Source organism: Protopterus annectens, chromosome 5.part0 (assembly GCF_019279795.1).
Source record: "Protopterus annectens isolate FY-2018-M chromosome 5.part0, PAN1.0, whole genome shotgun sequence".
NCBI classification, from domain to species: Eukaryota; Metazoa; Chordata; order Ceratodontiformes; family Protopteridae; genus Protopterus; species Protopterus annectens.
Genome location: NC_056735.1, coordinates 1,428,229,342 through 1,428,255,897, shown reverse-complemented (window position 1 = coordinate 1,428,255,897; position 26,556 = coordinate 1,428,229,342). Strand labels below are relative to the sequence as shown.

Below are 26,556 nucleotides of genomic sequence, written 5' to 3'. Positions count from 1 at the left end.
GTAATACTGGATTTATGATAACTGTATATAAAAAATACATGTGATGTGCATTTTTTGTAACTGTAAACATACAAACAAAGCCAGAAAAAATGGAAGGACAAAGAAAGCCCACAGTGATATCCTATGCCACAGTAATAATTCAATAAAGGTGTTAAAAAAAGAAAAGGGTCCTGGTTCTACTTCTGACACCACAAAGATTCTCTCTTCCATAATGAAACATAAGATTATGTAGTTGTTGGTCTTCTGTGAGCAAGTCCATACTGTGAGCAAGTCCATACTGTGAGGTAATGTGTGACGACTGTGACTGCCAAGTGGAAGAGAAGAGGGAATCAGTGCTGTATGGGTCAAAAGGGAGTCACCAGCAAGTTCATGATTTTGTGACGACCTTTGGTATCAGTGGCATGGTAGAGTAAGTGTATAGAAATCTCCCCTTGTGAGACAAATACATGGTGTCCTTCTTCCATGGTTACAGCTAGTGCCCTAGAACAGAAACGATTTAACTGCCTGTTGTGGGTAGAGGCAAAAAGGTCTATGTGGGGAATACCCCATTGATGGGCAATGTCCAGAAAGGCCTCTCTATCTAGCATCCATTTATGAGGCTATACCCTGTCCCTGCTCAGTGCATTTGCCACTACGTTCATTTAGGTGGTAAGTCTTGATATCCCCCTGGCTTGTTTGTGTACCACATGTGTGGTACTGTCTATAAAGACCCCAAGGGAGGGACTGGAATCCAAAGATGATTCAAGGACTAAACGGACAGAATTAGAGCCTTCTTCTCTTTGATGTTTACATGATCTTTTCTTTCATTGGTTGATCAAACACCAGAGCCTTGATGTTGTTAGAACAGGTTCCCCATGACAGGTTGGAAGCATCTGTGCAAAGCTCCTGGCAAGAGGCAGGAATCAGAAAATGCATTCTAGGGTTGAGAGAAATCTGGCTGATCCACCAAAGTAAACGTTTCCTGATACAGGGCGAGAGTGGGTGGGATCTTGAAGTCTAAGGGGTGACGGTGCTGAAGCTAAATTGACTTGAGGTACCACTGTAACTTCCTTATGTGGAGTTTGGCATATGGAAGTATATGAATGGTTGATGTCATGTATCACAGACTATCAAGTACTCTCTTGTTGAGGTCATCTGCATGGAAAGAGAACTTTGTCCACAGGAAGGAAAGATAATTTTAAAATGTTGATCCTGAATCCTAGGAATATCAGGTCTTGAGAAGGAGTCAAAACAGGCATCTTTAAATTAAAAATGAGCCTCACACTGTGTAGAAAGTTCATTGTGAAATTGGAATCCTTCATGAGAGTTTCCCGAGAAGAAACTTGCAGAAGACGGTCATCCAAGTACAGTAATAACTGGATTCCTTTTAGTCTGCAGAAGGCAATGACATGAGCTAACCACTTTGTGAAGACCCTTGAGGCACTTGAAATGCCACAGGATAAAGCAGAAAACTGAAAATGCATTGAAGAGACAGAAGATTTCAAGTGTTTTCTGAAAAGATGGTGGATAGGAATGTGAAGGTAAGCATCTTTCAAATCCAAAGTCACTAGCAAACACTGAGGGAGAATCACAGGGAACAAAGATTTAAGTGCTCGCGTTTTGAAACTTGGAACATTCAAAAAGATATTGGGAAAGGACAGATGCAGGATTAGCCTCTAGATGCCCTCCTTTCTGTGGACTAGGAACATCCTGGAGTTGAATTCCTTGCCTAACTGACTGGGGGAAATTAGCTGAACAGTTCCATGAGACAGGAGTTCCTGTAAAAGAGTAAGAATAAGAGGAAACTGATTTTGAAGTAGCTGAGGGACTCCAGAAAAGGGTGGAAGAGTCTTCCATGACAGTCTGTAACCTTGTGCTATGACAAAAATGGATACATATCATATGACTGAACAATTAAAACATCAAACTTTACTTCAGTGAGATAAAAGCATCAAACATCTTAATCACTGAAAGTTGACATCAGTGAATCTCACCATATCAAATAGCAATAGTTGGCTGACAGCTGTGCGTAAGTTGGAAAGAATATGCATATTTACTCACATCATGTTATACATACCAAAAGTAACAAGTAAGATGCTAATGTTGCAGCTGTTGGCCAACTATTGCTATTCAATGCGGTGAGATTCGCTGATATTGGCTTTCGATGATCAAGACATTCTATGCTCTCATCTCACTGAAGTGAGGGTCAGTATTTTAATCGTTAGATCATATGACATGAATCCATAGAAACAACCCACCTGCATATTGTGATCGACTTCCAGGTTGTCAGAGAAAGGGTTAGCCGTTGGGATAGGGGTAACAAGGATGCGGGAAAGGGGGAGTAAAGGTAAATAGTTATAAAGAGGCAGGTTTTTCAAGAAAAGGAGGTTTAGAACTCTTGACATCCTGATTGTCTGCATTAGGCACATTATGAAATCTATCAGGTTTCTTTGGATCAGGGAGTTGGATTTCAGATTCAAAAAAGCATTAGTAAAAGTTTCCAAAAGGGTCTCCATGACAGGGGAATAGCAGGCTTGGGGACATGCATGTCCAAAAGATCATAATACCTCTCCTGAGCATCAGAGAAAACTCTGCATCATTTTAACCACAATATCTACAAAAGAAAGCTCCTGTAAGGAAGAGCCTGTTATATTCAACAAAGGCAACACCTTAAGGGTAATGGATTTGAAAAGAATATGTCAGAGATTGAACTTCTGAATCCTGATCTTCATCCTCAGTGGAAGAGTCCCTCTGTTTCTTCAAAGGGGTGGGAGAGGAAGGAACAGCAACAGGACCAGCCTAAGAGTTATTTATAGGGATATAGTCATAATGGCTTTAAAAAGTTCCTGTGTAGACTCCTGCCTTTACTTCTGAGGATACCTTATTGTCCAAGTAGGAGAAATATGCTTGGTCTAATCCCTTTTTCTTCAATGGCACATTTGCTTGAACAAAATGCTGTGGGTAAAAGCCCTGATGGACTTCAGAGAACCGGGTACCTCCTCCCAAACTAGAATATGAGGAATCCCCTCCAGTCCCTCAGAGATAACCAGATAAGGTTACCCTTTCTTATCTGAAGCAGACGTTTGGTGAGACACAGTGGATGTGCTAGTGGCCTGCTCCATATTGGCCTCTGAAGAGGTCATGCTGCAGCAGCCGAAGGAACCAGATGGTGCGAGGACGCTCCAAGTGACACAATGGAGATGTCCAGACTGGACTGGACAACAGAAGTCTCAGGTTTAGTCCACCTAGGCTTCTTTTTCAGCAACACTGGATGTTAAGGCAAGAAAGCTCAGACAGCACTGTGCCATGCACAGTGCGCAGGCTCTTTCAGCCTTTGGTTTTCTAAATTTGAGACATCTGTAAAGGATCTTCAGGCCAAATGACTGACAGATAGCACAGTATCTGTAATTATGTTCTGCTTGCAGCAAAAAAAGACACTACATAATGTTCCATGTGAGGAATTTGCCTCACACAGTCACATTTTCCTCTCTTCAGTGACATCTATAATAACTAAGAAAAACAATAAAGAGGATGAAGAGTTGCTAGGGGGGTGTTCAACAGCTAGAACGCTGTGCCAGTCATATGTCTCACAGACTGAAGAAAAAGCAAATGTCTGCATTTGGGCTGGTGGCAAGGACGTTCTGAGCTAATTCATACACATACATACCTTATGTACATCCTGCCTTTGGGCTTAGGTCATACATCAGGTCTATGGCACAAGGGGAAGGTGCCCAGGCTTTGGTATGCTGGTCAGATGCATGGATATCCTTGTCAGGGTATCCCATCTTTCAGTAATACTACAACAGTGATCTTGGACGTGACCTGGATTAAGGAAAATAAGAAAACATTGAGAAAGCATGTAAAATCCTGTATCAGAAAAAAGCAAAGTGTAGGAATCAAAGCTGAAAATAGACAGAGGTAAGATATGTTTATCAGTGTTATCAATGGAAAGTCAAAGGGCAGTTGTTGGAATCAAAGCTGAAAACAGACAGATGTAAGACATGTTTATCAATGTTATCAAGGGAAAGTCAAAGGCCAAAAGAAAGATGTGGTGTGTGTGTGTGTGTGTGTGTGTGTGTGTGTGTGTGTGTGTGTGTGTGTGTGTGTGTGTGTGTGTGTGTAGAAAACTAGGGAAAACACTCATTAGAATGCTATGAAAAAGGCAACAAGGCTTAAGAAGGCAAAGATAGCCAAGGAGAAGGAGAAAGCAATTGGGTGAGAGATGAGAAAAATAATTTTATTCAGACACACACTGGAGAACATGAAAAGGAATCTAAAGTATTTTTTTCTACTGTGGGTTAGGGGTTGAAACCTGTAGACTAGACAGACTTACAGAATTAATTCTTCCTCTCTGTATTTACACAAAATCATTAAGGCAGAGTGCCAGCATAAGTAGATACAACATATATGGACAGAAAAAAAGAATGGAGAAATGGGAAAGTGACTATGCAAAGAAGTGGAAAACAAATTCAAAAGTCTCTGAAAAGATTCAAAGTTCTCATGCATTATCTCACAGGGTAATAAAAGCTGGCAGGGGTGCTCAGTGAATCATTGGCAGAGTGTTTTATAGGCCCTCATTAGTAAATGGTATGGTACCACTAGAATGGTGTCCAGCAATGTTCCCTTGCACATACCTTTCAAGTGTCCCTAATTTTCAGTGACATTTCTAATTTGACTCAAACATCTTCTGTCACTTTTTTCCATTTACATATGTTGATATTAATATGGTTTGTTTTATTTTCTATTAGTGTATGTGTGCATGTGTCTTAAAAAATACTTTAATAAAGGTGTTAAAAAATTATCTTAAAACTGGTGATTTTTTTTCATAAAAGACAGGAGATTTAAAATATAAGACAATAGGTACAATTATATACTTATTTTACTTTGAAAATGCATGTTAATTCATGACCTCTTGCTCTGTCAACTTTCGAAGTCTGTAGTGCCAATATTTAGAGGTGTCCCTGATTTTAAATACAACAGTCTGAGAACTGCATGTCCCTGACATTCAATCAAGGCTTAACAGACTGAATCAAACTTCATCTAACTTCAACAAAGAGTTGGCAACAACGTTTAATAGGGAAAGAGGGATGCAAGAGCTCTCCCCTTCTGTAGTGTGCATGGAGGATTTGGCTCTTCCACATAAATACTTTGAACAAGTGCTTCCCTAATGTTGGTTAAGTCACATTCAGTTGGCTACTCTTTATAGAATGAGCTTCAATGGAATGATTGCTGGATAATTTTAATACCTCTAGGATATGTGGCTGAATTCAGTACAACCAAGTAGCACTTCAGGCTTAAAAAGAACAGAACAGCAGAGTTACTCTTTTTCTATAAAGGTTGCATTCCTTGTATCCACCTGCTTGAAATAAATTGTGTTGTTGTACCTCAGACAAAAGGAAAAAAAACAATTTAAAGCTCCTGCGTGAGCCATCCTGTTTAAGCTTTAAGTACAGTTAAGCAGTTTGATGCCCCACTCCCTTCCATACAGTATCCATCATAACCCTGTTACTCTGATTTTCATTCTATCGCTGTCATGAAAAAGATTCTCTATAGCAGGTTGGTGAAGTCCTAAATGCTAACTTATTGTTCAGTGGTTGAGAGCAAGTATTAACACACTGAAGGCCCTGCCACTGCTACTTGATTTAGTTTTATGATTGTGTTGCTGCTTAGATTAACACGGAACTACACTGAATGTATTATAACATACAAACAAATGTTAAACAAAATGAAATAAAAGTTCAGCAAGGGCTCTGACAATGTACTACACAGGTGAATGCAAAGTTCAATGATACGTGGTAGTGATTGAAGCAGTGAAGCTTAGTGGAAAGAGTTAAGGTTCCTCTGGCATAGGGTTTGATTCCCTTAGCCCTCATTTTCCTACTGTGTGACCTTGAACAAAACTGATTAACCAGACATTACTCCTGGTTGCCACTAAAAAGGGACTGTGTGTCCAGTAAGCTTATCTGGTTAACAGATGGGTATTATTATATGGGCAGGAAGCTTATGGTCCTCCAAGATCACTTGCCTATCACTGTTGATATGGTACAGCCTAAGTATTTTACAGAATAAAGGAAAAAGGTGACATACAACAAACAAAAGTAAGTAGAAAGTAAAACCCACTGTACAATGTAAACTTGCTTCAATATATGATACTTAAGGGATCTCCTAAAAGAGGCCTACTGAATTCCAGAGGACCAGAGTAAAACGTGCTAAACAAAAGCCACTCTGAATATTCAACCATGTCCACAGAACTGTTAGCAGTCCCTCCTGATAAACCGTGAAGCCTGAGTGGGACACAGAGGACCAAAAACTCTTTCAAACATGCATAACCCTGGTCGTGTAGGACTGGATACATCAACAATAAGATCTTACAAACTGATCTGGCAGTGACTGGTAATGACTACAAATCCCACAGTAAATGACTGATATGGCAAAAGTGGGAATTACCCATAAGATCTGCTGCAGAATTCTGGATACTGTACAGTCACTGGAGATCGCTCACTGTCTGGTAGTCCAATGTAAAGAACATTACAATCCAATGTAAAGAGCATTACTGTAGTCTAAGTGAGATGACACTGGAATGTGAATCACTGTAGTTAAGTCTAGGAATGGAAAAAAGTTCCTGAACCATAAAATATTTCTTATATGGAAATGAGATGTCCTTATGATTGCTGAAACATAGCCTTTCAGTGTCAACCAGCCTTCAACAGCAATGCCAAGATCACATATTTGAAACACCTACTAGTCTATTCATCTCACACTGAAAAACATGTGAAAGGAGATGAAGAGATGGCCATAAAGTGGCATGTACTAGTACTACATCAGTTTAGGTGGTGCACAGTTTCAAGCGATTCTCACATAACCACCAAAAACTTATTTCAAACAATTTTCTAAGGAGGAAAAAAATGCACACATTTTAGAGTGAAAGTGAGAGATACACAGATGTACACTGTCTGCTTAAGAGTGGTAGTATATAAATAGTAAACAAAATGGAACCAATATTACTAATCTATAGGACTAGCCTGAGACTAAGAGACAAACTAATTGAGCAGGGAACCATAGAAACCACATGCATTACAAAGCTGGTCTATCAAGATGCTGTGATACGTCACACTAGATGCAACCACAAGATCAAGGAAACTCAGCATAGAAGACAGTCACTGATCTATAACCAGCAATCTGAAAAGGGTTGTTTCAGTTCAATGCAAAAAGAACTAAAACTAGACTTGTATGGATCAAAGCAATCACATAATGTCAGCTAGGAATATAGCTACACCATATACAACTTTCTCAATGATCTTGCCCAGGAAATAAAAGTATCAGGCTGGTCCATAACTCTCCAAATTGTCAGGGTTCAAAGATGGTGTAAAAATCAGTTTCATATAAGAGTAGACAATCTGGAGTAGTTGGCCTCAGTACTTCCAGGCAAAATATTCTAATCTGGTTGGGACTAGCGCTAGCCCATAGTGCATTTAATGCAAATATGAATCCACTTTTGTGAGCTCTTTTTAACTAAATTCAAGTGTCTCAAGTAAACTACCATCAATTATTTTATTTAGGAGAAAAACCTGCCCATCTAGTACAATTTGATTATTAGCTGTGCCAGAAATTTCTCCAAACAAAAACATGCCTTATTACTTGAGATTTCTGTCTAGTGTGCCACATAATGGGCATCTGCACAAAAGCTGTGTGAAACCAAACCAAGTCCTAAACCAAAAACATTCTAACCTTTGCCCATTCCTTGGCATACCCGGAAGCTCATGGCCAAACCATGGCTCAAAACGAGCAGTGGATCTTTTCCATATTGAACTGTGGGCTATAACACCAAGAGCACCAGCATTACATGTTACCACTCTAGAAACTGAATTGTCAACATTAGCATAACTAAAGAGCTGATCAAGTATGAGTAAGGGAACCTGTTCCTGATAAACCTGCAGTTAACCAACAGAGTCCTAGTCATGGCATTAGTAAAACAAGTCCTATCTAAAGACTGGAATTGGAACTCTGGCACCGGGGGAGGGGAATTCTTCTTAAGGTGACATTTCATCATAGGGCATGTCTAGTAACTCATTTCCCATCCCAAATCATGGTGAGAAACAATGAAGACTACCTCATTGCCAAGTGGCATAATGTGATTCCCATCATCTGTAAATCAGAGAAATCTGAAGATCTAATATATGGTATTAAAAGGGTTCCACTTGAAAACATTAAAATTCTAAACCATCGAAATTCATATGGTAGAGACCATATCATCGAGTGTTTAGAACATCGATGTTGTCAAGGGGAAGAAAAAGGTAAGCAAAAAGGGAAAAAGCTAGTGTTTCTGCAGGGCAGCAAGGTGCCCTGCACACTGTGTCTGTGAATGTGCCATCTCTGTGATGGCACTGCAGACAGGGTACGGGAAATCTCCCGTTTAGTGCTTCTGTGTATAGCGCTAAAATGGAGATTTCCCTTTACCCCACTGTAGTGCGATCTCGGAGTTGGTATATTAAAGTTGGGGGGGTGGGGGCGCAGGGGGCCTGCATAAAATAGTTTTTAGTTTTTTTTTCTTTTTTTTTTACGTTCCCTTTGAATCTTTGATGGTTTGAAACTCGATGTTCTGGTCTCGATGATCAGAATTTCGATGTTTCAAGCTTTCGATAATTCAAAGTGGAACCATTAAAAGAGCAAAGACATAACAAGAGATCTCTGGTGGAGAAAAAGACTTAATAAAGCTGCTGCAAATAAAAAAGCAGTATACTGACAGTAACAAACAGACAAAACAATGATTACCACAAAAAGAACAGAAGTGAAGTAAAAAAATGATTCTCCCAGGCACTGTTCTAAGCAAAAAGGAACTTGACAGAACAAGTAAAATCACAAAAGCAAGACAAGTCAAAAAATCTATACGTTATCAAAACAAACATTAACTTGATATCTGTTATCAATCAAAAAGTTACTACAATAACAGCATAAAAAGGAAAGACTATCAAACAATATAAATAAATATAACTAATCGGACATATTAAAAACAGCAGTCGAGCTCCTTGGGGATTTAAAGTCAAATGAAGCTATCAAGGAAAATTCAAATTCAGCTTCAGTTTCAGTGCAAAATGCCTGAAAAAAGAAAATGATCAGTATTAACATATCAAAAAACTCAGACTATTAAAAATGTTCAAAAGAATGAAAAAGGGCCCAAATCCAATACGTTCTAGTTCATAAAACACAAAGTGGCCAAAAAAATACAGCTGGTCAGAAAGGACACTCCACTGATGTAATACATCGGGAAGCCAAATAACAGTTCTCCAGTGCCTGGTAAAATCTTTTTGTAGCAACAGAACTTGTTAATCTATTGCTTGCTTGTTGACCAAGGTAATGGACTGATCTAAAACTACCCATTTCAGTCCCTTCTCACAATCAAAGAGCAAATATGTTACAAAAAGCAATACGCATCAAGATTTACAATGCTTTAAGACTTATAGTGTATGTTATACAGGGATGGCAAGGTTACAGAGGACAAAGCAGACAGCATACACAGAATAAGTACACACACACACACACTTTTTTTTTACTTTTTATATAACCACAACACAATGAAGACAATGTGCATAAGGTCTGCATTCCACCCCCCCCCCAAGAAGTGGTATACTTGCACTTAATATGAACTGAGTATGTAACTTGCTGGCCTGTCACTTTATAATGCACATACAGGCCTGTTGATGGATATCATCAGCATATGGTTTATATCTCTCTAAAAGTTTGACATTTTCTGTACACTTCCAAGGTTATGGCTGAAACTCAAAGTTCCTCCAAGGGTCCATCAACCGAAAAAGCCTTTCAGGGTCTCACAGTTCAATGTTATCATAATCTTCTGTAGCCCCTCCATGAACAAACCATGTCTGTTCATGGGGACATGGATGCAAACATTCTAATCCAATGCCACATGGGGAAGTCACAACAGCATTCCTGCACATACTTTCATCTTGGTATGTTGCCCAAAGGGCAGAATGTCTCCAGTATTGACATTGCTGGGACACATGGAACACCTGATGAGTGCTCTACTCATGGAAGCTTCACCCCATTGTTCAAGGACATAATCCATAACCCCCAATCTTCAACCTCCTAGTCATGTACATTATTACTGCATCCAACCACCATAATCCCCTCCGCTTACGTTAGTGTTGTTGTCCCCTGTCAATGTGCTCCACTCCACCTGTGCAATTAATGATGATGACTATGTCCTGCCCACCCCTATTGCATGTGTGGACTTATAATGTACAGGATAGCAAGGGAATGCATTATAACACGTAGCCTGGATATGTTGCTGCATGCATCAGTTTTATTCTGTGTTGTCTTTGTCAGGGTCTATAGTTGTGAATTAGATGCCACCTCTTTGCCAGTGGAATGAAGTACTGTGCCTGCCTTTGTCTCAGATGTGATACCGCTGCAGCAAGTTCCTACAAAGACTCCACATGAGACCTCTGCTGTTGCCACAAGAATGTTTACCAGTGTACAGTGTCTTCAGGCTGTAATTGTTTTCACAGCAACATAGCATGGCAGATAAACATTTTGCTGCAGGTCTCCAGTGTGTGCTGCATTGTGTCACCATATGTATCCAAGCAGCTGAAATGGGCCTTCAGAACTCCAAACACATGTTCAATAAAGTTATATGTCTGCAGCAGTGCAGTGTTATATCCCATCTCAGCCATCTCCTAGGAAATGCACTCATTAGCTAGGTCATTATCTAATATTCCAAGGTTTATACAGCATCATCTATAACAGACAACAGTGAACATCATTAAGAGTAGTCAGCTACCTACATTCATGGTGCCAACATTTCAAGAATATGTGGGCTATCAATATTTGCACCTACAAACTAGATGACTTTATGGAAAGTCACCAGCATGAAATGATGGTATAGCTGGTAAGTGTGCTAGATATTGGAATCATGGGACCTGCGCAGATATTGCACAGACACACTGTATATAATTACCCTGTGAAATGCATACCACCTGGCAGCTGATGGAGTGGAAACCCTTACGGCTGGACACATTGAGAAAGCCTTGATAGTATGCAGATACAGCAGATGGACTACAGAACCTTAGGGACACAGGTTATGTCATAGAATGCCTGCATAATGGTGGTTCCCTCCTCTGCTGCCTGTGAAAACCTAACATGCTCCATAACATACTTCAGCATTAATGTCAAGGAACTGGTGTAGGCTTCATGAGGCCAATGCCTGTGAAACTCCTAACATTTATCTTATCAGACACCATAATATGCCAGTAACCAGGATGGTTAATGTTACACAAACCTTCATGTCCACCGGGACAGGCAGTCCAAACATCTCTAAATTCCAAGTGAGGACAACATGTATACTAACTTCTGAATGGTGTGTCTGTCCACACAGTAGTAGTCAACAATGTCTGGTTGTGGAGGTGATTGCACATTAGCCAATGGCAGACACATCTGTGATGTGCAGGGTGAAAATATGCAACATTGTGGATACTGGTTCCAAAGTTGGCCACTATCACATAATATCCAGCTATGTTTCTTTCTGAATTGAGCAGCCATGTTTGATTTCATTACATGCATATGCAATTGTACTCTTCTGCATGTCATTATGTGGTCAACAGTACATAATGCTTACCATGCTATTTATCCGTTAGTGCTGTTCTGTTATGTGTCTCTCTGACTCGACCCCTGCATGTGCATATCTCTCACCATGATATTTCACATGATTCCATTAAACTGTTTGTTTCTTAATACTCCACAGATATATGTGATGTCCATTGTACTGTATTTCAGCTATTTACACTCAGATGCAAAGTGCCTTCATGCTTTATAAACCTATATCAATTATCTTTTAACAGTGATCATACAAATGCTCTTTGCCTTCAAAAATACCTGCCTGACTAAAATAAATAAATAAATAAATAAGCTACTTTCTGTGCACATTTATCAGTTCTGACTGTGAAGGCCATGGTGGTATGTATTTTAACTACCAGATTACGTACAGATACAGGTGCCTTACACAGCATAGACCACTGAAAATTTAACAAGAGATCATGTAGCTGTCCTTTTTATCACAGTGTGTCGCCCTACTGCTGTCCAAATAGATGGTCACTTACTATGAAACCATTTTATGTCAGATTGTGAGGAAGGTGAAAGAGATGTGTCAGCCACAGTAATGCATTTAAACTTCTTGTAGTTTGAGAGGATACACTGCTGCTCTTAGATAGAACATATGAATGATCATTCAACATCAGCATGGCTCCTCACATCCACTACAAAAGGTGACCACCTCCTGTTTATCTCGGATGCTTGATTATGATACAAGTTAAAGCAATGACTACAGTCACATTTTTCAATGTCTTCCTGCCAAATGTCTGAACATTTCTTACCCCAAGAAGCAGTAGCAACAATTGCTTTACAAGGATCTTGCACCTGATCCTCTCTTTCACACACGGTATATTATCCATAAAACGGCAACCACTTTCTGTGGGTTGATCTAACATCAAACTGTGCATGTCCACTGTTGTAAAATAAAGTCCTTCTATATTGTGCAACTTATAAACTAATGGATTGCTTACATCAAGATCTACAGATAGGTCATTGTTCCCTTTAATCAGCTCTCATTAGGCCAATCGTTGAGTATAATGACTGGCCTAATGAGAATCACTGAGTATATGGCCCCCTTTGGCATGCATCTGTCCAGACACAAGCAACAACTGGAACTCTCACAGAAATACCTTACTAAAAAGATACAAGGCCTAAGTAATATGTCCTACATGGACTGACTCAAAGCCCTGTCACTATACTTGGTATCCTACAGACTGCTAAGAAATTACCTTTATCTGGCAAAAAGGGCATTCTCCAACCCAATACTGATGGGCCTACTGCACATCAGCAAGTCAAATGGTATCAGTTATGCGCTGTCCAGGGATCTAAACCTCTTCTGCAACATCAACAGAACAGTTTAGAGGGATAGGTGTATCTCACAGAGGATACCACTGCTCTGAAACAGACTCCCACATCCATGTAAATCACAGCTGACACATGTCCATATTCAACCACAACTTGGATCTATGAATGTATAATAGAAAATTTACCCCAGGGCTGTCTCTTGTACTACTACTGGACAGAGGCAGCTCCTAAATATTTCATCACACACATGGGTCCTCTCATATTATCTACGCTATGATCCCAGTTATTTTCATTAGGGGTAATATATAATTATCGACTATTGCATGGGTAAGACTAGTCTAACACCAAGCAGGGCAGGTTAATTTAATTACCTAACGGGAAACTGGCTAGGCTTAAAATCACAATGACAGCTATTCTAGTACTTACGTATGATCCTATAAAGTGAAAAGTACAATTAGTTTAGTGATGTACTTCAACTTGTTGCTCAAACATGAGCATAGTTCACAAACAAGGCATATCAATGTTCATTCTGCAGTTATCATGTAAACTGATCCATGCTTTCATACACATCCTGCCTCACTACACAACACACCAAAAATAACAGGCTTCTGTGTACCCCTTTTATGTAAAATTGTGATGAAAGTAAAGGATGATGTGACCACAGTAATGAATTGCAAATTATGCTCACACATATGCAGTGCCCCCAAACCACAGAAACAATCACGTCACTCTGCAAGGCACTTCTCACAAATGATTTTTCATTATCACCAAGCAAATCTGCATAAGAGAAATTATCTGCTAAGATTTGTAGCTACTTATACAGTTAAGCCTTTAGATAAGAGCAGTCTGCTTAAATTGCATGGTATCTCAGAACAGGGAACAATGTCCAGCTAGACTGCTAGTTTTATAACACTTAGCAATGATATCTAGCAGGCAACTGTAGTATCCTTGCATTTTAAACTGTATGCAAAAACACACTGTTTGTAGAAGCTGCATACTTTTCCCATGTCTTTTAAAAAAGAAACACTAACTGCACAAGTTGTACACATTTCTATGTTCCTGAGTCAACAGCAATTTTTTTTGCACTAGCAGCACACATCTCAAGTACTTCAGGCTGTGACCCTACACACTTTGCACTAGCACATTTTCACATTTATTTATGTACATCTGTGTTAAACAGTAGGTTTGCACGCACACATATATTAAGACACCCAAATGAATACAAAAAACTTTATACATGACCAAATAACTGCACTTCCAAACAAATGGCTTTTTACTTATTTAACAGATTTCACTGGGGCAAAAAAAAAAAAAAACATCCATCTATACCTGTCTGAATATACACACACATGCAACACGCACGCACACACACACACACACACACACACACACACACACACACACACACACACACACACTGCGTGTGTATGTGTGCACGTGTGGTACACTTGTTAGTTTTCTTAACATGAATACATAACTGTTTTATACAACTTCTCTTTTAAGAGAATACCGGATGCATTTTTAAAGAAAAGTAATTAGTTTACTGTCTTTAGAAGTGGTGCATTAAAACTACTAGTTTTATAAATTTGTACAACTCCTACTGTGCCCCTTTGTATTAAGTCTGGTTGTATGAAGTAGGTATAAACCTCAGAAGAGAGCATAGTAAAGAGTTTGAGAGAAATACATCAACATTTTTTTCTGTTTTTATCCTAATTGTAACTGTTTATGGATAATCTGGTTTATACTGCTTATTACAGTTTTAATGATCAATACCAGCCAAGGAGCACATCTATGAGATTTAAAGGTGGGAACTGGATTTCATATCCTGAGCCCACGTTCCATACAAATTACATACTAATAATTTTATAAACAAAATACTTGGAATAATTTACCATTTCTTTTACATTTCCTTTTTTGTCTCCCTCTGTATTTCTCTTGTAAAGCAGTACAGTTAAAGGGTCATGCTGATCTTCCTTGTCTTTAAGTCATTTCCAATTCTCTCTTATACAAAGAAAATATAAATTAAGTATTTCACCTGCTGTTTCTTGCCTGTACTTGATTCTACATGGTCTTTGCATACTAGTTTTTGGGGGGATCACAGGCTATTTCTCTTCGAATTTTGTCAAAACATCAGTTGCATTACTGCGGAAGGTTTTGGTTGAGGTGTGTGAGCTCCAGAGTGAAACTAGATACATACTTCCTATGAACCTGCCAAGTCAGTTGACTATATGCAATCTTGTCAGTCAAAATTACCAAATTAGCACCTCAGCCAATTACCAAGAGAACAGGATACCTAGAAGTGCAGCAGTAGCAACTAAACAGCTACTCTTTCAAGTCTAATACTCAAAGGTATCTTAAAGACCATTTAGGTTATGTTTTTTAATGTCACAGTCATTGAAAAAGATAAACTGACACACTTGTCACAAACATCAAAAAAGCAAATAATTACAGTACTGTATGGGAATACAAAAACTGCTCTTGTAAGTGATTGGAGAGAAAAAGAGGACCACAGAAAATGCTTTATCATTGATCATTGCCATTTAATCTTGTGGGGATGCAGTGAGAAACAGCAGCCTTAGATGTAAACTGAAATCACACCAGCCTGACAGAGTCCAGCAAGCCATTGTAGAATATAATAAATTATTAAATAACTGTGCATAGTGACGCATGAACCATGGTACTGCAAAAAAAATAGATACACTAATCTTTTTTTTACAGGTTTGGATGTATTTTCTTTTATTTTACAGTTCAATATCTGCTACTTTGGCAATAGTGTAGTGTACTGGCTCACCAGATGCGCAGTAGCAAGCACTGCCCAAAACCCTCCCCATTGTTGTACGTCAGTTGAAGTATTCAATATTCATCAGGTGTGAATGAATATTTATTCTGTTTCCGAACTGTACAATGCCAAAATGTTTTTTATATGCTAAACATGAAATGACAGCAGGTTTTGAAAACAGAGATTAGAACCTGCTGTCTGGTAAAGCAGTACACTACACTATCACCTATTTTCTCTGTGGTATTTTAGGGGCAGAAAATTGCAGTTTTTTTTTATTCTTCTAGAATAACAATTTAGGTGACAGCACTCTTCTATAGACAAATGTCTATAGACAAATGTAAGTTGGTTGACTTTTATGGTATTACTCTCTTACCGTGCGTATTATGGACTTGACGTACTAAAGCATTTTTCGTTGTCAAGATATAAAACCTGTTTAGAGCAAACTTACAAAGGCATGTAAACCAAGTGTGACTGCATAAACGTTTGAAACCCGTCAAGTCAACAGAAGATATAAGTGTATACGTATCACATAAATGAACAGAGCAGATATGATGTGAAGACAGCTGTAAAAATCCTTTGCTCGACTTAATAATGGTTACCGAACCTTTGCCCAGTTTTGTTCCTCCTTTGTGAGGGTGGATATTGAGCCATCAGAAGCTAGCCATTTCAGCTTCAGGGGCATACTTTGAGCAAGAGCATGGACTCTTGTCACTAAGCTTGGCTAGTCTGGTTGAATTTAACTGTAGGCATTTACAGTTGAATAGTATGATACGTGATAATATATGCGATATTTTTACAGTACAATTGTGTTACATTCTGCCACATTAATTGTATGCATGATGTCACTGCCTAATATAAATGGCATGTCAATCATGCCTCATTTCATATGCAACTTTTCACGGCAATCACCGGAACCATGCCCACTTTTGCGCAGAACTGAAGGTGAGCCAGTACACTACACTATCGCCGCTTTTACCTTCCTTAAATTACTTCCCAGGAGTCATTTTAATCCTTCCTCCTTACCCTCTTACCTTGTCTCTGTGGGCTAACTTCTCAGAACCACTTATGTTGTCTGAACTGGATAAAGTAGTTTGTTTCTGTACTTTGCAATCAGACTAAGAGTTCAGATAAAAAGTGAAGAACCTTACATGCATGAACTAGATCATCTACTAATGATACTCAACTTCTGTATTAACAAACTTATGCCAAGGTAAACTGAGAGCTTCCAAAACTCAGCTCTGCAGTGCCCAGGCCATTTTACCTAGTGGCAGACTTCAAATATAAAAATGATACACACAGCCCTGCTGAAAGTCTTACAAGACCAGCTTTAACTGACTATACTTTCTTAGTGCTAGAAATTGATCATAGCTTTGTGAAATAGTACTGAACTTAAATCTATCATACAAAAATTATATATAATTACATCTAATGTACAAGAAGCTGCAATGCAAAAGCAGAAAATGTCACAGTTGGACAAATACAGACTGTAGCAAGTGCATATGCTTCTTCTTAAATTGTTAAACTCATTACTTGTAACTTTCCTAGGGATAATCCACACTAGTAATTTTTAAAAATGCTAACATCTTAATAGCAGGAACTATCATTTTTTTGACATGTGGATGTACTCTTAATTACGATGTGTAATCACTTTTAAAGATTAAAACAATTGATTAATACTTACAAATTCAAATGAAACATATTGCACAGAGTATGTGGTAGCAAAGTAAATGATTATAACCTGTTTAGCATGTACACTCTGAGCTCTTGCACATTTCTCAGTACCAGATCTGCAAATTTCAGCCACAGTTGTTTACTACAGTCCAACAACTACACATGTGGCATATACTTTTAAACCACTCAGATGAGGGTACATTCCTGAATAATGATAAACACAAGTTACCACATTGCTTGCAGGAGGGAGTAGGTTTGAGTCAGTCAGTTTAAAATCCCAGTGTTACTGTAAGTAACCATATGAGAGTCATGATCTTCCATCTTTGTGGAGAAATGGTAGAGGCTTTATTTGATATGACTGTAAGCAGTGTTTACAGATGAAACTGATAATATTACTTAATGAGTGATTGAAGTAGTCTCAAGTTCAAAGGAAAAATGCTTTAAAAAAGGACTAGGTGAGACTATTCGACCCACTAGGTATATTGAGTGGGATGTCTGCATATATCTTATTAGACCACTGTGGAAGACACAAAAGAACATTTTTGAAACATCACTGATAATCATAGAGCAGATTAAACTCAATTTACCACTGCTAATTCTTTTTGTTTGTTTTCAGGAAATGGATTTAAAAAACGTAACTCCAGAACCGAATTATCAAACTCCATTTCAAGAACTCTTAGCAGGTTAAAGTTATTATGATCAGCAAGCCAGTCATAATGCTTTATAATACACAGAGCTTCTAATTAATTAGAGCTTCCTGAGACTGAATGCTTTTTAGCACTGTTCTGTTTCCTGCCACTCAGTTATTTCAAGAAAGGATTGCAATGTTGGACCAAGTTGCATTTTAAAGTAGTAGTATGTATTTGTTATACCTTGTGTCTTATTGATCAGTTTATATCTGTTTTATTAATCTGTTTGGAGCATCTCAATGATTAGTTTTACATTAGACAGCCCAGTGGCATGCCCTTACCCCTCACCCAAATCTTTGAGCTGTATGATTGTATTTTTCACACACATGTGGAAAATGGTCGGATCACATTTTCAGGTTTTACTGGTGGTAGATGGTCATATGAAAGCAATGGAGGAATTGCAGGAAATAGCTGAATGAGTGAGGCTAACTGTAACGGGGTTAGGCCATATTATACAAGTCAGTGGCTGTTTGTCTTTGATCAAACAAAATTTAAGGGTCAAAAAGTTTCTTCCACAGACTGCTACAGTACTATCACAGTACTGTCATTCTAGTCACTTTATTTTTATCCAAAAATCCACATCATGAAAGATACTGCAACTAAACGGTAACTGATCTTAATGAAAACTACTGTGTAAAATGTAGATGAACATACGAAGATGCCAAATGAAGATTACACATAAGCTATTAAATCAATGAGTTAAACTTAGGTCATTGTACAAATGACTCTCATGTAAACCTTTTCCATCCAACTCAGACTCACTCTCACTGATGATTTCTAAAATTCTGGAAATGATCCTTAGCACCCATGAATCTTGTTACCATCGCCTCAGGCAACACATTCCAGGGCCTTGCTATCCTTTCAGTGTAGTACTATTTCCTGTAGTCTACCTTGAAAGATCTACCTTTAAGCTGTCAACCTACCATCATGATAGCAAGGAAGTATTTTTTGAAAAGAAAATTATGTACTCACAATAATGATAGATCCGTGTTGTCTTCTTTTTGTCTGGTTCAACATGTGGGTAGTTGGATCCGACCTTAGCTCCCCAGGCCAAAGCTTTGGATCAGACAGTTCTGACACCCCTGTCCTGCCTGAACTACCGCAGACAAAGGTCGCTGACTGACCATAAAACGTTATTATGAGTATATCTATATAAAGATATATATCCATTTACATAAAAGGACAAATAAAAATGCAATAAAAAGGAATAAACACTAAAAAGTATACGAGATAAAAAGGGGTCAGTCAGGGTCCACATGATATTTGGTCATTCCCTAAAAGTAGAATGAAAATTTTGGTAGGGGAAAAGAGGGAGGGGACTTGAACCAGATGAAAAGAAGCCAACACAGATGTATCGTTATTGTGAGAACATAACTGTTGTCTTAGATGATGTCATTTTTCATCTGATTCAACATGTGTGTCAGACTCCCAAGCTACCTGGGTGGTCTCAAGGAAGGCTATTCCTGAGAATGGCAGAACCAAATGTTGTGCACATCCTGGACTGTACATCCAATTTATAGTGCCACTTTCAGTAAGTCATCTAGCAAAGGCTGTAGAGGTTGCCATTGCTCTTTGAGAATGTACTTTAGGCTTTGATTGTAAAGGCATACCTAGTGAATCATAGACAAAGGAAATATAATTAGCTAATCATCTCAAAAGTGTAACTTTAGAAACAATTTGACCCAACTTTCCTTGGAGAAGGATATGAACAATTAGTCTGATTTTCTGAAAGCCTTGGTATGATGGCAGTAAAACATGAGTTGTCTGTGCACATCTAATGTATGAAATATATGCCCTCCTTTATTTGAGGAAATTGGGAAAGAAAACTGGCAAATCAATTCGTTGATTTAAATTTGTTCTCAATGGCATGCTATCTTTATGAAAGGCCAAGAAGGGAGCTTTACTTGAAATGCCTAAAGTTCTGATACTCATTTGGGAGAAGTAATGGCAACCACAAAATATACTCTTCCAGGTCAGAAATGTTGTATCTGTGGATGCTGCAGGTTCAAAGGGTTTCTGGGTTAAGGACTATAACAAAATGGTGATATCCCAGGGAGGGATTGGACCATGAACTGGAGGCCTTAATAAGAAGGTACCCTTTAAAATGTCTTCGAGATCTTGACAGAAGCAATGGAAGTGTTGATGAATCCTATCTGGAAGTTTGAAATGGCTGCCAATTTAACTTTAATTGTCAAATAAAATGACCCAGACAGGAAAAGTTTCAAAAGCAATTTTAGGATTTTTGGAAGTGGTGCTGAGAAAGGGTCTAACTGTTAATGGAAGCACAGACTGAAAATCGTTTCCATTTGCTCTTGCAAATCTTTTTTTTTGTAGAATCCCTTAGAGAGTATGATATGATAAGCTTTGCATCTCTGGTGATTTGTTAGAACTAGAGAAACCACGGGGTTAGTTTTAGAGTCAGTAGGTCCAGTACAGGAATCCTGAAGAGGTGTGTGTGAGAAGATCAGGGAAGAGATCCAGTACTCATGGAGGGTGAACTAAGTGAGGCCAAAGAAAGGAGAACCATACCTGTTGAGCCCAGAAGGGAGCAATGAGGATTATTTTGGTCTTGCACACCATTGCTTTCAGGATGAATTTAGGGATAAGGGGAATTGGGGGGGGGCATAGAGAAGACCTGGGATCCAAGGATGGACTACAGCATCACTAAGTGACTAAGAGGGATGAAGGCAAAGTAACTTTTGTATTTGTTGTTTAGGTGAGAAGCAAAGAGGTCGCAGCAAGGTTGGCCCCAGTTGATGAAGATTTTTGATGCCACTGATACGTTGAGTGACCACTTGTGAGGCAGTAATATCATTCTACACAGCTTGCCCGCTAGGATGTTGAAAGTCCCAGGTATATGCATTGCTACTAGAAAGGAGTTCAAAGACATCACCCATTGCCAGACTCTCATGGCTTCTCAGCAAAGAGGGTATAATCTGGTTCCACCTTGTTTGTTGATGTACCAAACTACTGACAAGTTGTCTGAATGTCCTTGGGTACATGGTCCTGAAGTGTCTGCAACATAACAAGGACCACTCTTAGCTCTAAGACAGTGATGTGAAGGTTGGCCTCTAACTGTGGCCCTGAAGATATTACCATATCATCTATAATACATTTTCTCTACCATGCTGTATTCAACTACTTGCTGTCTCTATTTTTCAGCTGTTTTATGTCTACTCATAGTATGTTTGTATTTTATTTTTTCTATATCTGGTTGTTGTTGTTTGTCTTTCAGCTTTTCCCAGTTAGGGGACGCCACAGTGGAACTCCAGTCCGCTAATAATTGGCAGTCTGGTATGTTTGCATTTTTTTTTTTTTTTAATATCCGGAGCTTTTCTCCCCAGGTCTCTGCTGAAAACAGACTTTTAAGCCAGTCGGACACTACCTGGTTAACAAATGTAATTAATAAATAAATAAATAATTCCTTGGCCTGTTTTCCCTTTGAAATGGTCTCCCCACCCTCCCAAGAAGGAGCGTGTCCTTGGTCACTGTGGCTTTGGATATGGGAAGAGAGAAGTGTCTGCTCAGAATGACTTGCAGGAAACCCACTATTGGATATGATTCTTGTAAATCTGTGTGAGATGAATGTTGCAGTGAAGGGGATGAATTCTCTGACACTACTGTAACAGCTGATGTACACTGTAAAACTCTCATGTGACATCTAGCTAAGGGGACCATCACTACGGAAGAAGCCATTAGACCTATACAAGTCTTAAAATCAGTCGAGCTTGGGGGATATGGATGATTTATTACCAGAAAAGCAACTGTTCTGATTGATCTGATCTGTGTTGAGGGTAGCTTTGCTGATGTGCAATGTCTATCAGGCAGTCTATGAATTCTATGCATTGAGTAGGTTGTAATTTGCTCTTCTTTATGTTGATGAAAATACCTAGGGTGGACAATAGTTACAGCAGGAATGATTGGTGTGCCAGAAGTAGACCCATAGAGGTAGCAGTTAAAAGCCAATCGTCCAGTTATGAGAATACCTGGATCCCTTGAAGCCTGAGAAAGGCTGTCACCACTGCTATTATCTTGGTGAATACCTAGCAGCCTGTGTAGAGACCAAAAGGTAGCAATCTGAATTGGAAGCGATTGGCTCCCTGCCAGTAATGGAACAATCTCCTTGACTGCCTCTGGATCTTTATGTGATAGCAGATATCTTGGAGATCTACAGAGCAAATCCAATCACCCTCTCTGAGAAGAGACAGAATGGACTGTGACCATCCGGAATTTTGTCTGTTTTACAAATTGATTTAATTCGCTGAGATCCAGAACTGATCTTGGGTTCTCTGTCTTTTTTGGAACTTGACACCAGATTCTAACTGGTCTTGGGGGACCAGTTCATAGGTAGGTACTAGGCTATTTGCCCAAGAACATTTTTAAGCCTAGCTAGAGTGTGTCGGCTTTCGCCATCCCATTGATTAATTAACTGAGCCTCTCTCAAGCAGAGCCAATGAAGTAATCCCAAGGGTGTATTTTCTGTTACCCATCCACTCATCAAGGCTTCTCTTGAAGAGTGTTAGTGAGGGGCTCTGCCTAATGTAGTTAGGAATTTTGTTCCAAAGCATCAGGTGTCTCTGTGACAGGAATCTATCCCTCCAGCATGTTCTATTTATTGTTGTGGTGAGGTTTAGCTCACTAGAGCGCGTGGCTCGCAGTGACTTGGATTTCTTTAGGTGGAGCATGTCCATCAATTCTGAGTTGGACATGGCTTTGTAAGTCAGGCAGAGATCACCTCTGAGTAACTGATATGCCACTGAGTACTGCTGGAGTTATTTCAGTCAGGCTGCATAGGACATATGTTTGAGGCCAGTAATCCTCTTGGTGAGGTGCTTTTGTGGTCTTTCCAGCTGTTGGAAGTGTCTTGTGAGGTACATCCCAAATGGGGCATTGTACTCTATGATGGGTCTGATGAGTGACGAGTAGAGAGGCATTATAACCTCTTTATTTCTAGATGTGAGCCCCATAGTAATTAGATGGGCCACATAAAAGGATTTCCTAACTACTTTGGCAATATGATTGTCAAAGGAGAGATTACTATCTACCTGGGTCCCCAGATCTCTTATTACCTCTTCTGTATTAAGGGGGCTGCCGCTTATGTGGTAATTCGTGGATGTTTTGTTTTTCCCAAACAGGATGACTATGCATTTTTTGGCATTTAGCTTGAGGCCATGACTTTGACACCAGATGCCTGTCTCAGTAAGGCCTTTTTGAAGGATGTCCGTGTCAGCCGGAGAGTCAATTATGGCTCCCAGTTTGCAGTCATCGGCAAACTTGGTTAGCCATAGTCCTCCTGTGTTTGCCTGTACTTCTGAGAAATATATGCCGAACAATAGGGGTCCCAGAACCGAGCCTTGCGGGACACCACTTGTGACTGGTTTAGAGTCGGACCTGGAGCCCGCTATTCTTACCGTGTGAGTTCTGTCTGTAAGCCAGTTGGCATCCCATCTTGCGATGTAGGGGTTTATGTTCAGGCTGGTGACTTTTTCTATAATACCTGAGTGAGGAATGGTGTCGAATGCCTTGGCGAGATCAAGGTAGGCTGTGTGAACCACCTTTCTCTCGTCTATGGCCTTGGTGATCGAAGAAGTCAACCGGGTTTAGTAAGCATGATCTGCCCTTAACAAAGCCAAACTGGGTTGGGTCAAGTGTTTGGAGGTTCCCAATATCTTTGTTAATGAGTTCCATGATGATGCACTCCGTAGCCTTGCAGACCAGGCTAGTCAGGCTTATTGGGCGATAGTTGCCAGGGTCAGTTGTGGCCCCACCTTTGTAGAGCGGAATAACCATTGCTGTGCACCATTCTATGGGCACGTAGCCTGTGGAGAGGCTGAGGCTGAACAGCATGTTTAGGTGGGGGGTTAGTTTGTTCTGCAGTTTGTTCAAGACGCAACCTGGGACACCATCTGGCCCCACTGATGCTGTGTTATTGTCTTTTGAAAGGGCTGTTTTCACCTGTGCTTCTATGATTTCTGGGACACTACACTTTTCCGGTATTGTTGTAGGCCCTTTTGAAAGTGAGAGGGAGGTGAAGTTTGCACTGAATCTATCTGCCAGGATGTTGGCAATATCAGTAGGTTCAGTATATTTTGTGCTATTTTGCACTAACTCAGAGCATATCTGCGAGTTGCCACTTTGATTCTTGACATAGCTAAAGAAGGCTTTGTGGTTATCTTTCCAATCCTTGGCTATTTTTCTTTCCAAGTTAGCCTTGGATGATTTTATGAGGGACCTTAGTTTCTTACTGATAATGATCAGGGATGTCTTTCCTTCTTGGGATTTGCTTTTTTTCTGAACTAGTTTCCTCCTCCTGTTGTATAACCTGTTTATGGCAGGGGTCCACCAGACTTGTTTCCTTCTCTTAGGGGAGTGAGCCTTGGTCTTGCTAGGGATGGCACGATCCATGCATCCTTGTAGGTGCTCATAGAGTGCAATTGTAAAGGATTCTGCATCTTGGGCAGTGTTATCCTTTAGCGTGGGGGCTGTGAAACTTACAACCTCTGCCTTAAGTAAGGTGAAGTTTGCTTTAGAAAAGTTTTTCACTGTGGTTTCCTTGGTTGGGGGTGGTGGTGGGGTGTGGACATTCAGGGTGATTAGTTTATGGTCTGATCTAACCAGTGACAGATTGACCTCCGGTACGGAACACCTGTCGCCCATGTTGGTGATGACCAGGTCCAATATGTTGTGGCCTCTAATAGGGGAGTTTACCAGCTGATCCAGGGCATTTGAGTTGATAAATTCCAGGAAGTGCTGAGCCTGGGAGTTTGTATTCAAGTAGTTTTCCCAGTTAATGGTAGGGTAATTGAAATCACCCAATATCAGGGTGTTCGGTAGGAACTTCAGGTTTTCCAGTGTCTCCAAAAAGGCGGAGTGGTGGTCCTGAGTCATGTAGGGTGATCTGTAGCAGGCCACAATTTGCATTGCAGATTTGTCCGATGTTAGTTGCACATGGATGATCTCAGAGGTATCATGCTGCGCCACTAATCTGGAGGTGTGAGTATCCTTGATGAATATGGATACACCCCCTCCTTTTGTGTTTCAGTCCGTGTTCTGTGGCCGAAATGTGAGGTATGAGTTGTAGCCCAGTAGTGCTGGAGTGCTCTCTGGAGCCTTGAACCAGGTTTCAGTTACTGCACAGATGTCGACGTTCTTCATACTTAGGAGTGCTTCGAGTGCATGCATTTTGAGATTTAAACTCCTGGCATTGAGTAGCATAACTCTCATTTTTTTTTAGTTGTGCTGTTTACGGTGGTGGGTTTGAATTTTGAGCGTTGCCTAAAAAAGACACTAAGGGGGCAGCAAGAGCCTTGGCCAGTATTCGAAAGCCAAGGGATGACAGGTGCAAGCCGTCTCTTGTGAAGCAATGCGGCTTGTCGAGCATGTCATCCCAGGCTGACAGACACTGGATCCCCTTTGAATGACACCAGAAGCTTAGCCAATTGCTGAAATTGATCATTTTGTCTTTATACTGAGGTATCATTCTTGGTGAGGGCAGGATGCTACTCAGGATCAAGGTCATACCCGCCTTGGCTACATGATCAGAGAGCTCTTCATTGTCTCTGTTCATGTAGTCCAGGGAGGTACATTTCAGGTCATTCACACCAACATGAACAATGACAGAGTCATATTTGTACTTTTTCTGGAGTGACCCGAGTGCTTGTGTTATGTGGCGGATTCTGGCTCCCGATAGGCAGCTAACAGTAACCTTCTCCTTGTCCAGCCTAGTGAGTGGGGCGTCAGTGTGCCTGACTATTGAGTCACCTATTACTAGTGTGTTAGGTATGTTATTTTGCCTTAAGGGCTGTGATTGTGCGGCGCATTGATTTTGTGTTTTATGTGTTGTCTGGTTTGTAACGAGAGGTGCAGGTTTTGTGGGTGTCTGCTTTGGAGCTCTCTGATGCTTTTGCAGGTTTTTATTTAGAGCCTCCGAGTATGACTTTGTGTATTTATGTGTATTTTTTGCCAGTGCTGGTTTAGTGGGTCTATGTGAGGCTGGAGGTGTGGTGCAAGTGTTAACCTTCTCCTCATGACTGTCTGTTCCAGTCTAGGGTGGAGAGACCTTAGCCTCCAGTTTGGCTGTATAATTGCATCTCTCACATATGTTAGTATTTTGTGGTAGGAAGAGAGGGCTGTCTGTGTACATGAGGCAGTTGTAACATTGCCTCAGGATACCCAGATTCACCAGCTGGACTGGAGAGTACACCTGAAGTTGCCCTTTGGTCATGCCTGAATAGTAGGATGAGCTGCTTAGTCGCTTGGCTGGTGAGGGGTGGATAAAGAGCCTTGCCCTACTGGGCAGTCAAGTGTCGGGGTATATTAGTGCTTGCTATTAGGTCTGAGCAAGTGCTGGACTGTAGGATGCTTTTTGAGTGCTTAGGTTGAGAGTTAGACTAGTTTCAAGTGAAAAACTGAAGAGGAGACTTATTGGAGCTGGGAATAATTTAACCCTAGCTAGCCAGTGCTGCCGCACAAAACCATGCAAACGCAGTTTTTAAACTATTAACTTCTGGGCTGGAACCACTCCTCCAGGGA

The 26,556-nt window shown here is 40.0% G+C and overlaps 1 protein-coding gene across 2 annotated transcripts in view; it reads right to left on the bottom strand.

Annotated features, from left to right (window-relative positions):
• PCCA (propionyl-CoA carboxylase subunit alpha) overlaps nucleotides 1-26,556 on the bottom strand; it is a 4,227,722-nt gene that overhangs the window by 1,979,614 nt on the left and 2,221,552 nt on the right. The gene's annotated exons all lie outside the window — the stretch shown is intronic.